Source organism: Lepidochelys kempii, chromosome 28, assembly GCF_965140285.1.
Source record: "Lepidochelys kempii isolate rLepKem1 chromosome 28, rLepKem1.hap1, whole genome shotgun sequence".
Lineage (NCBI taxonomy): Eukaryota > Metazoa > Chordata > Testudines > Cheloniidae > Lepidochelys > Lepidochelys kempii.
The window spans coordinates 5,632,810-5,650,444 of record NC_136407.1 but is presented as its reverse complement, the minus strand read 5'-3'; the positions used below and the strand labels follow the sequence as shown (position 1 = coordinate 5,650,444).

Sequence of the window (17,635 nt, the reverse complement as noted above, 5' to 3'; positions counted from 1 at the left end):
CAAAACTGATTTCATTTTATACACAATTGCAGCAACTAGAAAGGGTGAGTTCAGCAAAGCACCACTTCTCTTTCCTCCACATCTGCGTAGTTCGGGACAACATTTCCTAATTCACAAGGTTAGCCAGGCGAGATCTTCAGGAGTAACCTCCTGTAGGGCCTGGGACACAACCAGTTTGAGAACCAAATACAAGGGGATTTTGCACCCTTCCATACCTCTTACTTTGGAATTCTCTCCTTGGATCGTCTGAGACATATTGACCTAAACAATTGAACCCCAGTGTGATCATCTGAACTTGCTTCAGTTAGTTGCACAGTTTGGGGTCTGCTGTAGACCACGATTTCAGAGCAGAGATTTAAACAAACTACTATGGCTTTGTTAGCATGTCCAATAACTTGGCATATTTTCTCCTGTTGACTGAACTACACTTGGACTTTCTCCGGATCATCATGGCAGGGTGGGAAAATAGCAAAAGAAAAAGAAAAAAAATGGAATCTATTTTACCATTTGGTTCAAATTCCCCAGGAAATATGTTACATTCTGTCAAACAAAAGTAATGTCCATTTATGTAACGAAATGACCTTCAGGAGAGAGAGAAAAACCCACCTCTCACCGAGGGGTAAGAACCTTTTTTGTTTCACAGAATGTTAAATTCCAGAGCAGGATACACCTGATGACTCAGAATCAGGACAACAGATTCTTCCATCATCTTCTCTTCTCATCCTTTGAAACCTGCTTCACTCCATGCTGTCTCACAGTTACTGAGTCATGTGATTTAGGAAAGTTTTAGCATCATCATAATGTGAAAAAACAGCCAGCCTTCCCATCCAAAAACAATCCCAACTCAGAAGGGAAAAGACAAGAAGTGGCTTTGCCTATAGATGAAAAATGGGGTTTAAACAAAGAATGATCACTGAAGGTGGATTTCTTTCCGGCTCTGGGTAGAGCGCAATTTGGACTGCTGCAGGAGAGAGCACTCGAGGAGCAAAAGTGCCAAACGCTCCACACATCATGCCTCAGAAAGGAAAAACCCAAGTCAGCAAATTCGCTTAAAGATGGAGGCAGAGACACGGCTCCCGCTTCCATGCACAGTGTCTGCCGTTATCGAAGAGACAAAACAACCCCCCAGTGCTTTTCATAAGAGCACAAGGTCTTTTTGCCTCCATGTTGCAAGGCCAGTGGGCAAGTTGCCCCTCGTGGAGCCAGGAGTCCCCAGACCTGCTGGGTAAAAAACAAGCCACCAGAAAGTGGTCCATAGTCTCAAGTGGCACCATAGCCTGACACAGCGCCCCTGGGCAGCCTTTGCTTTGCACATGCCAGCCATGCACATTTGCAAATACTTTAAAGCTCCTGTCAGTAAGTTCTGGGGACAGTTGCTCACCTTCAGAGGAAGCTCCCTAAAATCAGCCTGTTTCACCCAGTGGTACATTGACCTTCATTCGGACCAAGCCAAAGGGGGACCTCACTGTGGCTGATGCTGCTGTGAGGGCAGCCACTGTTGTGGCTGAAGCCATCCCGCAAGCAGCTTCCACCTAGCCACCCACTGAAAATGCTGTAGGACGTAAGGTGGGAGTGGATGAACACAAAAAGGGGGGGCCTTCCTAATCTCCTCCCCCTTTCGCCACCATCAGCCATCCCATACCCGGTGCTGCACCCAGTGGGCTCAAAAAAAAAATGCTGTCACTCTTGCAGCCCTCCTCTTCGGCCCTGACTGACAGGGAGGAGTATTAAGCCTCCCTCCCTTAGGCCAGCCCTTCAGCATTCCTGGGGAACACCAATGCCGCCCAAGTGACTTTTGGGCCAGTAGGTCAACCAATAGGGATGTTTGCAGCCCAGCTTCAGGACTCAGAGGAAATGGAGCTCGTATCCCTAGCTTCAGGGCTCCAGGTATAGCCAGCCTTCTGGATCAAACGTCCCCTCTTGCACTCAAGTCACAACAGCTGGCGGGCAAAAGACAGGCTCCCATGTCATTTGAGAGAGCAAGATGAAGCTTTGGAAATCCTCGTAGGGCTAGCTGGCAAACAAAGGACCCCAAGGTCCCACTTAGACATAAACTTGGATCGCAGGGTTTAAAGCCCTGAGTGCTGGCCCTTACACTATGGGACCAGCAGGAGACCCCTCAAACTTTGTCGACTTCTGGCAGTGAGGACTCTGTGGGGACAATTTTTTCTGGCAGGCAGGACCCTGTGGGAACATGACTCTCTGGCCAGCCCTGCATTTGCTTAACAAGTCAGCACACAGTGCTTTGCTGCAGGCCCAGAGGCCTTTCTTCCTCCTGACTGCAAGGGCAGTGGGCATGTGAGGAAGTTGCCCCTTCAGTCCCAGACTGTAAAGGGCCCTTCCTAGGAAAGGCCAAGTCCTGAAAAGGAAAAAAGTAAAGTCAAGGAGGGCCCTCAAAAGTTCTTGGGGGATATCACAGGGGAAAATTGTCCCTCTACCTAACCAGGGACTTGATCCCTGGACCCCCAGATTACAAGTCCCCTAGCTACCACCTGAGCTGGAACAAGGACTGTACCAGGGAAAAGATTAGGCCCAGACTAGAAATACATCTAGTCTGTGAAAGACGCTTATTGGAAGATCTCGGAGGGTGAGTTTTTACCTGTATTGAGTTTCCTACTATATTAGGCTTAGAGTTGTGTGTTTTTGTTTTGTTTTTCTTGGTAGCTTACTTTGTTCTGTCTCTTATTACTTGCAACCACTTAAATCCTACTTTTTGTATTTAATAAAATCACGTTTTACTTATTAATTAACCCAGAGCAAGTGATTAATTCCTGGGGGAGCAAACAATGTGCAACGGGGGGAGGGATAGCTCAGTGGTTTGAGCTTTGGCCTGCTAAACCCAGGGTTGTGAGTTCAATCCTTGAGGGGGCCATTTACAGGTATGGGGCAAAAATTGGGGATTGGTCCTGCTTTGAGCAGGGGGTTGGACTAGATGACCTCCTGAGGTCCCTTCCAACCCTGATAGCCTATGATATCTCTATATCAGTGTTATAGAGGGCGAACAATTTAGGAGTTTAACCTGTCTAAGTTTTATACAATGTAAAACAGATTTATTTGGGGTTTGGACCCCATTGGGAACTGAGTAGCTGGGTGTTGGAGACAGGAACACTTCTTAAGCTGGTTTCAGTTAAGCCTGCAGCTTTTGGGGGATTTGGTTCAGACCTGGGCCTGTGTTTGTAGCAGGCTAGCGTGTCTGGCTCAACAAGGCAGGGCACTGAAGTCCCAAGCTGGCAGGGAAAAAGGGGCTCAGAGTTAATCCTGTCACATCAGGTGGCAGTCCCAAGGGGGGCTCTGTGACCCAACCTGTCACAGGACCGTTGATTTGAACGAGTATGGCCATTTTTACGTCCTTATGCTCCTTTCACATAGGTACCTGGGATTCTGCCTCACAATGTGTCCCTGAGCTCTCAGCCAGTCTTGTGCTCAGCCAAACAGGCAAGCACTCTGGGCTCCTGAAGCCTCTGCCACCCACCTAGTGCCCTGGATGCTGCTCCTTTCTATAGAATGTGAAGGGAGAGGAGGCGGTGCAGGAGCCTTCTGGGGACACCGATCTGAAGCTTTGTGGGAGAGAGATTGTCTGAGACATCAGAGCGCTGTAAACCATGCAGCCACCCTCTAAATCAGGGGCCTGTTCGAGCCCTGAGTGTGGGCTACCGGGATCCCTCCCCCAGAGCAGGGTGCCCAGAGATTACAGCCTGAAAACAGGCATGTGAAACTAACTCCTGCTCTCCCTGACAGGGCCTCCCCTAGACCAAATGGCACCCCAGGCAAAAAGTCTGTTCGCTGCCCCCCTCCCCCCATATGGTAAACCATTGAATACCGTATTTTTTATTGCATGTGTAGCTCATTTTATGATTTTCATGCACAATTTGGTTGCATGATTTTGTCTATCACAGAAGATGATAAATATGCAGGCTCGGATCTGTACATCTGGTTTTATTCATCCCATATATGAGCAAATAAAAAAAAATCATTTCTTTTAAGCATATAGATTTTTTTTAATTTTAACAGTAACTGAAATGTGCAAACATCTAGAAATTGAACGGCCACCAGCACAGGGTGGACCAGTCTTAACTAGAGTTACAGTGAGAAACAATGTTAGACTGTTAACCCGAGTCCTTTAGTTCAAAGGTCGCTTTCTCGCCTTTGTCCTCATGAACTGAAGCTCAGCATTAGAGAGATCGAAACACTGGCCAATGGCATTTTCAAGTGATAAAATAGCAAGCGATGTCGGTCTCTCGTTGGCCATCATCGATTAAAGATATGGTTTAATGAGCCTGAGCGTCAAGGCGAGGGTGGATCTGTCCACTTCCTTCCGCTACGCTAGTGGGCCCCAAGTCCTTGGCAGCCAGTAGGTGAAGCTGGGACAACATGGTGGGGTTGAAAGACTCTTGCTGCCGGGGTCTAGCTGCCCAACTTCCTCCCTGTGCCGTTGGGCCCCAGTCGCCTTCAGCCACCAGGTAACCCAGGAACTAAGGCAGGAATGGGGTGAAGAAGCAAGTCAACCTGAGTAAGGCAGACAAAAATTCATCTTGCCTTTGTGGGCCACTCGCAATGATGTCGTTTTTTGTGTGGCATGGCTGACAAAAACATCCCGGACAGAGAAGCAGCAGGCCAAAAAGATGCCCTCCAGGTGACAAAGTACCTCAGTCAGGCGAGCGTTAGACTGAAGATCTAGAGGTAATTGGTTCAATCCCAGGTTTTGGCCTTCTCTTTGGTCCCTTTGTGTGCAGGAGTGGGCTGTTTTCTGGAAGTGCAGCAGTGCTTTGCCCACCATGGGTCCCTCATTTTGGGTTCCCCAGCAGGAAAAGACAGCGTGGGCTTGTGCACCAAATTGGCCCACCTGAGCTTTCTTTCTTCTCTTGCTCTTTCTCAGCAAGGGGAAGAAAAAGAAGCTCTCCTTCAAGCTGAAGTCACAAGAGCAACGTAAGGATGACTTCCTGAGTGCTGGCTCCAGTCCTTTGCTCTACCAGCTGACCTATCGAAGGGCTGCCACCACTTTCTCCAAATTCACCCATTTTTCTGTCCGAGGGCAGGCACCAGTGAAGTGGGTGGAATTTGAAGGGAGGGGCAGAGCACTCTGATAGAGTTTCTGTAGTGTAGCGGTTATCATATTTGCCTAACACACAAAAGGCACCCTGTTCGAAACTGGGCAGAAACATGGGGGCTTATTTTTCCTAGCTGTCCAACAAGACACTTGTCTTCTGCCACTGGCCTGTCCCTGGGATAACCCCAAACCTTGCAGGACAGAGGGTGGTGAAATGAGTTGAAAAACCATCCCACATCAGCTGGGGAAAGCTAGAGGATCTAGGCCAGTCACCTTTTGGAGCCTTGTGGCTTGGCCTCCTCTGCCCTTGGAGGCTGGCCTCCTTTGCATGACTTGCCAAAGGAGAAAGGGAGGCAGGAATGGGGCAAAAGAAGAAAGTCTTGCTGAGGAAGGCAGGGCAGAAGCTAAGCTCCTCAGTGAGGGTAAGTGGGGTTAGTAGAGTGCCACCGTTCATTCTGCCAAAGCCTGGGGAGGTGGAGTTGGCTGCTGGGAGGTAGAATCCTGTTCCTGCCTCTTGGCTTCCCAGAGATGGCTACTTGCAGCCCAGGAGAAGAAGGATGGTTCTGGGTGAAAGGAAGATAAGCCAAGCTGCGTCCGAGTGGGCTCCTTTCTGGCTATGATGGTGTGCTGTGGTGGGCTTGGGAGTTGCCTGCGAGCCGTGGGTGGACTTGTTCCAGTGAGAACAGCTGCTTCTTTCTGGCTGACCTGGGGGCGCCAGTCACAGCTTTCGAGGGGACAGGTGCTGGCTTGAGTGAATGGGATATAGGAAACCCCAGCCTGCCCCTCCGGGTCAAGTCCGCTGTTTGTCTCCTGCATTGTGACATCCAGATTTACATCTTCCTAGCGTGAGCTGCAGCACGTGTATTAAGGCTTCCTGGTTGGCCCAGTCATTGCCAAAGTAGCTCAGCTGAGAGTGCATGAGATGGATGATCTGAAGGTTTCTGGCTCGATGCCAGGCTTTAGCACACCCCTTCACCCTGGGCGTGTAGTGCTGGGCTTTTTTCTGGCTGTGCAGCTGTGCCTTGAACTCACGAGTTCCCCTAATTTCAGCGGCAACACTTGCAGAGGGCGCTATGTGGGGTCATGAGCCCCCCCTGGGTTAGCATCCCTGCTACATCATGCGGTGCGGCCAGGCTCCCTCCCTGCACAGCAGCTGCTGGAGGGGGAAGTAGAGGGGGGCTGCCTTTGCTGCTTCCCCTCCCTGCATTGTTCACACCTGGGAGCGGCTGTTGATCGTAAGGGGGTGGGGCTGAACCTGGAAATTGTGCCCCCCCCACCTGTTTCGGCAGACACCAGTCGTCTGTGCCTGGTTTCCAGCTCCTCAGCCAGAGGAACAAGTGGTATCACTTTCTTTCTCATGAAGGTGAGAAAGATTTCTCATGATTTCACTAAGAGGGTGGTGAAACACTGGAATGCGTTCCCTAGGGAGGTGGTAGAATCTCCTTCCTTAGAGGTTTTTAAGGTCAGGCTTGACAAAGCCCTGGCTGGGATGATTTAACTGGGAATTGGTCCTGCTTCGAGCAGGGGGTTGGACTAGATGACCTTCTGGGGTCCCTTCCAACCCTGATATTCTATGATTCTATGATTCTAAGGGGAGGGGAAAAAATCTCTTTTTCAAACCCGAGTCCTGCCGTTGACCGTGTGACTTTCTGAGTTCCTGCTACAGTGGAGGATTTAGAGTTTGTGGGGCCCTGTGCGCAGCTTCATTTTTGGGGGGCCCCCCTCAGGACCCACTCAAGAAAAAGAACATTCTTTCTTCTCTCCCCCTGTTTTTCATTATTTTTGTTCCTCCTCCTCCTATATTATAAGAAATGAGAAGTAAATGAACATAAAGTGAGGTACCTTGATTGGGGCAAGGGGTTGGGGTGCAGGAGGGGTGCCGGGACATGCCGGCTACTTCTGGGAGCAGCGCGGCAAGATGGGAGGGAGGCAGAGTGGGCAGGGAGCTACCTTAGCGCTGCTGGCATGTTTCTGCACACCCATTTGAGGGATGGGAGCAGTGGGTCTCTGTGACAGCTTGGTGTTAGGGGGCTTATTCCTTCACCCACTTACTTCCCTGGTCCTTCTCGCATGAACAGAGAGCAACAATACCCAGTTTCCCCACCCCCATTCCCTGTTCCCCCACCCACCCACTTACTTCCTGATTGACTGCAGACTATATACTAAAACTTGAGTTCTGCTTAGCTATACCTTAACCAATCATTTTCCTGAAATTTAACTAACCAATCCTAACATATTGTAACATGATTATTTAACCAATTATATCCCACCACCTTAATTAGTTTACACCCAGCAAAATTAATTATACAGCCGACAGAAACAATCACAGAACTAGACAGAGATGATACAGACAAACAATAGGGAAATGGGGGACTACAATGATAGAACAACACAGAAATGAGGATTTCACATCCCAGCTATTTTGGGTCCCACACTACAAGAAGGATGTGGAAAAATTGGAGAGAGTCCAGCAGAGGGCAATAAAAATGATTAAGGGACTGGAACACATGACGTATGAGGAGAGGCTGAGGGAACTGGGGATGTTTAGTCTGCGGAAGAGAAGAATGAGGGGGGATTTGCTAGCTGCTTTTAACTACCTGAAAGGTGGATCCAAAGAGGATGGATCTAGACTGTTCTCAGTGGTAGCAGATAACAGAACAAGGAGTCATGGTCTCAAGTTGCAGTGGGGGAGATTTAGGTTGGATATTAGGAAAAACTTTTTCACTAGGAGGGTGGTGAAACACTGGAATGTGTTACCTAGGGAGGTGGTGGAATCTCCTTCCTTAGAAGTTTTTAAGGTCAGGCTTGACAAAGACCTGGCTGGGATGATTTAATTGGGGATCAGTCCTGCTTTGAGCAGGGGGTTGAACTAGATGACCTCCTGAGGTCCCTTCCAACCCTGATATTCTGTGATTCTATGATAAGTGAGTTCTTGCCAGACAGGATGCTATCAAACCAAGTTTCCTTTTAAATCTTCTAGGCACTTCCCTTTCTCTGGAGGCGATAGGCATTATCAGAACAGGATTGTATTCCTAACAGCTCAATAGCACCTTATTTCAATGTGACTAGTTTGGAATGTGAGGAGGTGACCGGTCGCTTCCCAGCTTATGGCTGCCTCTGTTGCTTAGCCCTAAGAACAGGGCCTCAGACTGTCACAGTAAGAGAAGGCCCTTACATCGGCAGACAGTGATTTTGATTCTTTCTTTTATACCTCTATAACTAGCCAAGTGATAAGAATACACCTAAATTCTTAGAGTCTAGGCCTTTACAGACAGGCCTGAATATCTATATCCTAACAGCTACTATGCATGGTGAGATCAATGTCGAACTCCTCTTGCTTTTGTAGTTTAAGGAATAACTCCACTGCCACTCCTGACGTTACTGACATAAACTGTGACCGTATAGATCATTGCAACCATTATATGTTTCCACCAAATCTTGTACAAAGGAGGTCCAGTAAGGTGGCTGTGGAAAGGTTATGATTATGATTATGCTATCTGTATATCTGTATCATTTTTGTAGTTGAAGGTATGAATATTGGCTATGTACTTGTATCTCAATGTGGTTTAATTCTCAGTAGCCTCAGTGAAGCATTTAGTCAGCTTCTTGAGAAAGGACTGTTCTCAGTAAGTGCCCAACCAAGAAATATTTAACTGACAATGAACTTTGGGAGATGCCAATCCACATCTGAGCTTTCCAGGGAATTGTCAAACTAACATGTAAACAATGGCGTCAGCCTCTAAAGAACTGAGTCATGCAAGGATATGTGACTTGCCCATGTGACTCCAAACTCCATCTTGCTACTGTAATTTACCCAGTAAGAACAAAGGGGTGTCCTTCCACATGGCAGGGGATATAAAAGGCCCTGAAAACCCCTCCATTTTGTCTTCAGTCCTGCTTCTTACTTCTGGAGGAAGCTTGCTGCAAACTGAAGCTTTGAACCAAGGACTGAAAGACCCATCCCAGCTGGGGATGTTCCCCAGAGACTTGATTTGAACCTGCCGTTTATTCCATCACAGCTACAAGGCTGAACCAAGAACTTTGCCATGACTGTATGTCATTGATTCCATGTAACCAATTCTAGCTCTCATCTGTATCTTTTTCCTTTTATGAATAAACCTTTAGATTTTAGATTTTAAAGGATTGGCAACAGTGTGATTTGTGGGTAATATCTGATTTGTATATTGACCTGGGTCTGGGGCTTGGTCCTTTCGGATCGAGAGAACCTTTTTTCTTTTACTGGGGTATTGGTTTTCATAACCATTCATCCCCATAACAAGTGGCATTGGTGGAGATACTGGGAAACTGGAGTGTCTAATACTAATTGGTGGAGATACTGGGAAACTGGAGTGCTTGTGTGACTTGTGGTTAGCCCGTGGGGTGAGACCAAAGTCCTCTCTGTCTGCCTGGTTTCGTGTGCCTTCGAAGTGGAGAAACCCTAGCCTGGGGCTGTAACTGCCCTGCTTTGAGCAATCTGTCCTGAGCTGATACTCTCAGAAGTGTCTCACCAAAGGCAGCATCGTTACAACGTATTAGTAAGAAAAAGGAGCATATTGGTCAACGGCGCGGGATCCATTCCTGCTGCCCGAAGAGGCAGAGCACGCAGTACACCAACCATTGAAAGATGGCGCCAAATGCGGACGGAAGCACAGGGATTGCAGGGATGCGAAGCAAGGCATCACGGGGCATTGGGACAGGTCCCGGGATGCCCCGTGACCCCCTCCACCTTCCCACAACTCTTAGCGGCAGAAGAGGAAGAGATGCTCAGTGGGACAGCTGCCCAGAGTGCACCGCTCCGAATACCGCAGCAAGTGCCGCAAGTGTGAACACACTATTGTGCAGGCAGCTGACAGTGTGAACACACAACAGCAGTTTCCCTTCAGCGCTCTCTGAGCAGCACTGTGACTCCTGGTGCTGTAACTCTGCCAGTGTAGACAGAGCCTCAGAGAGACAGGCTGCCAGGATCCCAGGACTGATCCCTTCTGGGGAATGAAGCACAACGTCGACAGGCTATGCAGCCTTCACTCGTCTCCTGTACCTGTAAACCCTGCTAGCCCAACGTGCTGGACCATCTACGCCAGCACCTGGTTCCTCAACTGCAGGTACAGTTCCTGCTCCAGGGGAATCCAAAGGCCGAGAGGTGCAGAGATCCAACCCCTTATAACCTTAGAAACATTTTGTTTCGTTTTCTATTTTTTGTCTGTCTCTTTTTATGAACTTGGAGACCTCTCAGCCTTCTATTAGATTGGGGTGTAACCGTGCGGCTCAGTGGGGGTGAGTGTGTGAACACCTCTGAAATCTACACAGGGAAGATGTTAGGAAGAATCGTTCCCCAAATCTTAATAGCCTGAAAACTCTGCCCTATGAAATGACTGAATGCATGCTCCTCACCTATGGAAGCATTGCAAGGAGTTGGGCTGTCAGATATATATTGTTCAGTGAGAGCTGTTTGAATGAACTTCTTTTACTAATGTCTCTATAAGGTCTGTATGTGTTTTGGGGTGAGAGGGCGATGAGAAGTATTAGCTGCACAAGAGTGAAATCTAAGAAGAAAACTGTAATTAGCTTTGAGGTTGTAGGCTAAATGTAACCAATAATTTGGTTTCGGTGTTGAAATATTAGCTGGCTAGATCTGGGTTGCACTGCCTGGGTAAAAGTCTCTCGTTGGGGTTTTGACATCATTAAATATGCACCTGCCTTTTTGGGTTGCTCTTTTAGGATCTGTAAGGGTTGATTTTCTGCTGTATTAATCTGATGGTTTGGCTACATTGATGACTTGATTCCAATGCAATATCCTTGTTAACTCATTGATTTACTGATTTGACCTGAACTTTATAGCTGAGTGGTGTTTATAGTCATTTAGCCTTAGTGATGTGTGCCCTTGGATTTATTTTTTCATGTTAATAAAACATGTATCTGAGTCATTTCTTTCAATAAGCAACAGGGGCTGGAACTTTTATTTGTATATTTTGCTTTAATTCAATCTCCATTTTCTGCATTTCGTTACTGTTCTAAGTTAAGGAACGTGCAGCAATGCAAACGGACACAAACCTGTTGCTGCCCCATTCTGTGCCCATCCAGCAGAAGTAAAGAACAAACACCTCCTGGAGCAGGGATTGTAACACTGGACTGTAAATACAGACGCCTGTTCCCAAGGTTTGCTGTCTTTCTCAAATCATGGCATGAGGGTGACACCTACAGCTGCTTGTAATCATGCCTGGCAGGAAGGAGACCCCTATGTGTATTCCCTTGGGAGGCAGGGGGATCTGAGAGACCCTGGACATGGGGGATATTTACCCAGAGCTCAGGAGCAGTCTACTCAGGGGTGATGCAGTAGAAAAGAGCTGGGTGCTGCTTTCCCCTCTTATTTCTCCATATCGCCTTTCAGTCTCTCCGCTTTCCCTTTCTTCCCCCTCCCCCCCACCCTCTGGCAGGGAGACTTGGTTACTTCCCTGCTCCCAGGGGCGCTCACTCTCCCATAGCTGGGTTGGCCCCTGCGAGTGCTAATAGGAGTGAGCACCTGGGTGCGGGTCACTCCCTGCAGCGGCTCTGGGACACACAGAGGGAGGAGGAGGAGCAGAGATGGGGCCAGTTCCCACCTCAGAAAGTCCCTGGCCCGGTGAGTGCGGCAGCTGCAGCCCGGGTTGGGCTTGAAGTGGGTTGGACTGAAAAACTTGTGGATCTAAAGGCAGAGGAGGCCTGGGATTACTTCAAGTCAAAGCTGCAGAAGCTATTGGAAGCCTGCATCCGAAGAAAGGGGAAAAAATTCATAGGCAGGAGTTGTAGACCAAGCTGGATGAGCAAGCAAGCACCTCAGAGAGGTGATTAAGAAAAAGCAGAAAGCATACAGGGAGTGGAAGAAGGGAGGGATCAGCAAGGAAAGCTACCTTATTGAGGTCAGAACATGTAGGGATAAAGTGAGAAAGGCTGAAAGTCAAATAGAATTGGACCTTGCAAAGGGAATTAAAACCAATAGTAAAAGATTCTATAGCCATATAAATAAGAAGAAAACAAAGAAAGAAGAAGTGGGACTGCTAAACACTGAGGATGGAGTGGAAGTTAAGGATAATCTAGACATGGCCCAATATCTAAACAAATACTTTGCCTCAGTCTTTAATGAGGTTAATGAGGAGCTTAGGGATAATGGTAGGATGACAAATGGGAATGAGGATATGGAGGTAGATATTACCACATCTGAGGTAAAAGCCAAACTCAAACAGCTTAGTTGGACTAAATCAGGGGGCCCAGATATTCTTCATCCAAGAATATTAAAGGAATTGGCACATGAAATTGCAAGCCCATTAGCAAGAATTTTTAATGAATGAATCTGAAAACTCAGGGGTTGTACCGTATGACTGGTGAATTGCTAACATAGTTCCTATTTTTAAGAAAGGTAAAAAAAGTGATCCGGGTAACTACAGGCCTGTTAGTTTGACATCTGTAGTATGCAAGGTCTTGGAAAAAAAATTGAAGGAGAAAGTAGTTAAGGACATTGAGGTCAATGGTAATTGGGACAAAATACAACATGGTTTAACAAAAGGTAGATCGTGCCAAACCAACCTGATCTCCTTTGAGAAGGTAACAGATTTTTTAGACAAAGGGAATGCTGTGGATATAATTTACCTTGATTTCAGTAAGGCGTTTGATACAGTTCCACATGGAGAATTATTAAATTGGAAAAGATGGGGGATCAATATGAAAATTGAAGGGTGGATAAGGAACTGGTTAAAGGGGAGACTACAGCGGGGCACACTGAAAGGTGAACTGTCAGGCTGGAGAGAGGTTACTAGTGGAGTTCTTCAAGGATCGGTTTTGGGACCAATCTTATTTAATCTTTTTATTACTGACCTTGGCACAAAAAGGGGTAATGTGCTAATAAAGTTTGCGGATGATACAAAGCTGGGAGGTATTGCCAATACAGAGAGGGACCGGGATATCCTACAGGAGGATCTGGATGACCTTGTAAACTGGAGTAATAGTAATAGGATGAAATTTAATAGTGAAAAGTGCAAGGTCATGCATTTAGGGATTAATAACTAGAATTTCTATTATAAACTGGGGATGCATCACTTGGAAGTAACGGAGGAGGAGAAGGACCTTGGAGTATTGGTTGATCATAGGATGACTATGAGCCGTCAATGTGATATGGCTGTGAAAAAAGCTAATGCGGTCTTGGGATGCATCAGGCTAGGTATTTCCAGTAGTGATAAGGAGGTTTTAGTACCGTTATACAAGGCACTGGTGAGACCTCACCTGGAATACTGTGTGCCGTTCTGGTCTCCCATGGTTAAGAAGGATAAATTCAAACTGGAACAAATACAAAGAAGGGCTACTAGGATGATCTGAGGAATGGAAAACTTGTCTTATGAAAGGAGACTCAAAGAGCTTGGCTTGTTCAGCCTAAACAAAAGAAGGCTGAGGGGAGATATGATTGCTATCTATAAATATATTAGAGGGATAAATACCATGGAGGGAGAAGAATTATTTAAGCTCAGTACCAATGTGGACACAAGAACAAATGGATATAAACTGGCCATCAGGAAGTTTAGACTTGAAATTAGGCAGAGGTTTCTAACCATCAGAGGAGTGAAGTTCTGGAACAGCCTTCCAAGGGAAGCAGGGGGGGCAAAAGACATATCTGGCTTCAAGACTAAGCTTGATAAGTTTATGGAGGAGATGATATGATGGGATAGCCTAATTTTGGCAATTAATTGATCTTCGACTATTAGCGGTAGATATAACCAATGGCCTGTGATGGGATGTTAGATGGGGTGGGATCTGAGTTACTACAGAGAATTCTTTCCTGGGTATCTGGCTGGTGAGTCTTGCCCACATGCTCAGGGTTTAGCTGATCGCCATATTTGAGGTCGGGAAGGAATTTTCCTCCAGGGCAGACTGGCAGAGGCCTTGGGGGGTTTTCGCCTTCTTCTGCAGCGTGGGGCACAGGTCACTTTCTGAAGGATTCTCTGCACCTTGAAGTCTTTAAACCATGATTTGAGGACTTCAATAGCTCAGACATAAGTTAGGGGTTTGTTACAGGAGTGGGTGGGTGAGATTCTGTGACCTGTGTTGTGCAGGAGGTCAGACTAGATGATCATAATGGTCCCTTCTGACCTTAAAGTCTATGATTCTATGAAGGAACCAAGAAGGGGCCAGAGCAGCAGGGAGCTAGTAGGAAGGAAGGAAGTATCATAAGGTACTGGTGTGGCTGCCTCCAGTGTGAGCTGGGAGCCCGGGCTGAGCTCCGGGCTGCTGCTGCAGCCCCAGAGGGGCTGGCCCACGGACAGACTTTCACTGAAGCACTTTCTGTGCCCATCCGAGGTGGGGACTTTCCCCAGCTGGGCCAGTCCCAGGCTCTGCTGCCCTCAGCTAAGGGCTGCCGACACCAGGGGCCAGAGAGACCCCAGGGGCAGCGTTGGGTTGGCAGGAGAGAGACTCCACACAAAGGCCCCAGAGGCCGAGGGTCTCGCAGCCCCTGGGGATCTGCTCCTGGGTGGAGCCACTGCCCTCATGCTGCCTCAGGTGTGGTGTGAGAAACTGCTATCTGTAGGACTTTGCTATTTAGGGCGCACTGAGCATGCTCACATGAACTGAGCATGCTCAGTAACATCTGCTGAAGCCACTTCCCTTCACCCTGCCCTTACTTGGAATCAGATTCTGCAGACTGCTATTTACAGGAGTTCAAAGGGGACAAATCGGAGGAGGGGGTGGCCTGAGGAGGAGGCAGAAATTGACTGGTCCGGAGGGTTAAGCAGCTGGAGGCAGGGTTAGGAGAGGGGCTGAGGAGCAAAATCGGGGATGGGGGGAAAGGAGCTGGCATTCTACACCCAAGCAATGGCACATGGAAAAGCACTAAGGGTGGATTGAGAGGCAAAATAGCAGTTGCAAAAGGCAATCACCACTGGTGGATTGAATGAAAACAAAGTTCGGAGGCCAGGCCAGAAATTCAGTCCGGCTGGAAGTCGGGTGATCCTGCAGAATAAACTTCTGCTCTGAAAATAAGAAGAAAAATTTAGAATTAAAAATTCCAAATGAGAAATCTCATTAAAAAACATAGCCAGAGCACTACTAGAAACAGCTGTCGTTGCTAAAACTAGACTGCTGCAGATTTTCAATGAGTACTTGTTGGTAAAATATAAATTAAATAGCGCAATGACATGCATCTGCAGAATAACAAAGTGAAATGATGACGTCTTAAGAGTAATTCAGGGAATCCAGTAATTCAGGGAATCCCAGCAGCAGACAAGACAAATTTGTGAACTGCTCTGAGACGTTATGCAGCCAGATACACTGATAAGGGATTCTTTTTGTTTCCGTAAAATATTTCACTGAATTAAGTCTCCAGAGCACCTCAGTAGGTTACATCAGACAGAGAGGAGCTGCAGTGACTAGGCCTTGGGTTGCCTCTGCCTTTAAGAACCCAGCCCTGGGAAGCCTATGCTGAGAGGTGCTGTCTGTGGGAGGGGAAATAAAAAAGCCCTTCTGCCCCCCCCCCATTTTTGGGAACACTGGTGTCTCAGTCCACTGAGGTACCTGTTACTCCTCTGTCCTTGCCTGTGCAAGGGTTTTGCCCCCTGTCACCATCTGGCAGCGCTTTCCCCCTGGGCTTAACTGTTGAGAATAGGCCACTTCCACCTTAATTGAATTAGTCTCATTAGCACTGATGCACCCCACACTTGGCAAGGCAACTCCCATATTTTCATGTGGTGTAATATTTATACTGCTTTCTGTGTTTTCCGCTCCATGCATCTGATGAAGTGGGTTTTAGCCCACAAAAGCTTATGCCAAAAACAAATGTGTTAGTCTCTACAGTGCCACAAGGACTCCTCGTTGCTGTTGCCGGCACCCAGTGCCGAGAGGCAAAACAACAGCAGGGTTTGGTTCGCTACCCGGTGTGCTTCACCCAATAATCACAACGGGGTGGAGAAGCAGAAAAGTTTATTTGAAGCTTCAAAAAGGTGCAGGGAGAATAGAATCTCAAAGCCTGCACACAGAGCAGGAAGTTACACAGGCTTTTATACATCCTTTCTTCAGCATACTTATACATTAGCAAGCTGCCCTAAGTATCCATATAGCCAGCCAATCCAGTTCCCAGCTAGTTCCCTTGTTTTTTGTATCATTTGTTAAACTATACATAAAGCTGCTTTATTCAGCATTTTTCTTCCATATCTGCCCTGTTTGGCCTTGTTTAGTTTCAGGCAGTCTGACTCTGCAACATATTGTTGCAGATCCTCAGCATAACTGCTGGGAGTGCCTCCAGACTGGGGGGGGCAAGGACACTTGGGCCTAGTATGCAGAGCTGCTGTGAGTGCCTCCAGGCGGCCGTGGGGGGGGGCAAGGACACTTGGGCCTGGTGCGAGGGGGCTCCATCGACACTCATGGTCTTCCATCCCCTCGAGTTACCTAGTGGCCATCCTCAGTGTCCCCAACATTATCTTTGCTGATACAGACGAACCTGGCTGCCCCTCTGAAACCAGAGTCCCTGCTGCTGATCAGGAACGAGAAGCACATTCCCTTTAAACACCTGGTATTTGAATGCATCTGAAAGTTACAAGGAACAGCGATCTGTGTTAAAGGAAGGTTGCCATTTATTAGAGCCCCAATTGGTATTGTGCGCACAAAGAGAGGTTTGAATGTGTAACAGGTAGTTTGGTAAATCTTGGTTATTTTATTTTTGTAAGAGGTTCCTGTCCACCTCCAGTAGAGTTTTCAGTCCCAATGGCAACTTACTTAGCAAATGTAGCACAAACTAGTCCATTCCTCCCAAGGGGATGGGATTCTTGTTCTTCTGCACATTGTAGCCCATGGAGACCAAGGACCTGCAAATGTGCCTTCATATTATACCTTTGTTGAATGGATGAAAACATAAACTAGACACTTAGAGGATTGGAACTGATTTCAGCTGAGGAACCTGTTTGCTAGGTTTTTATGCGTTTGCACAGGAAAACATTGAGTGTTTCCATTCATTTCAAGCATCCCCATTAGGTGAAAATCCTCAACAAAATGGCAATGGATATTCAAATATTTTTGTTAAAGGAAGAAGGTTTTAAAGGGGCACTTGGATTTGAACCAAGGACTATTTGATCGCCAATCAAACAGTCTACCACTGAGCTACACCCCCATACCATTTGCATAGGGGAGTCAGTGGTCTTAAGGATCTTGAAGGACAGGCCCTACCTCAGCAAGCTCCTTTTCCATTCCCAGACCACAGTGGTTTTAAAAATGGGGTTTGATTAAACTTTATCTATGCCGGTAAACACCACAGCTTGCCCACCCACCAACAGAGCTTCTCCCACTGACATAGCTACCGCCTCTCGGGGAGGTGGATTAACTACACGGACAGGACAGCTCTCTCCCATCCCCTTAGAGCATCTTCATTATTTATGAATAAGTAGGAAATCACCTACTGAATGGACAGCCACCAATTTATCAAATATTGCTGTGTCTGCATTCAATATGGGTAACTGGGCAGTGAACAAGACTGTTTTGAATAAGATGTACCTCAGTTAGGATGCAGTGTTACTGACCCCAGATTGTGACTGGTCCTAATGGGGAATTTGTTTTAAAAAATTGGCACATTGCCGATTC

At 47.3% G+C, this 17,635-nt stretch overlaps 1 non-coding gene across 1 annotated transcript; it reads right to left on the bottom strand.

The window, feature by feature from the left end:
- Positions 1 to 17,096: 17,096 nt before the first annotated feature.
- On the bottom strand, positions 17,097 to 17,168 carry TRNAA-GGC (transfer RNA alanine (anticodon GGC)). The gene has a single exon. It is a non-coding gene; the product is annotated as a tRNA-Ala (tRNA).
- Between the last annotated feature and the right edge of the window lie 467 nt (positions 17,169 to 17,635).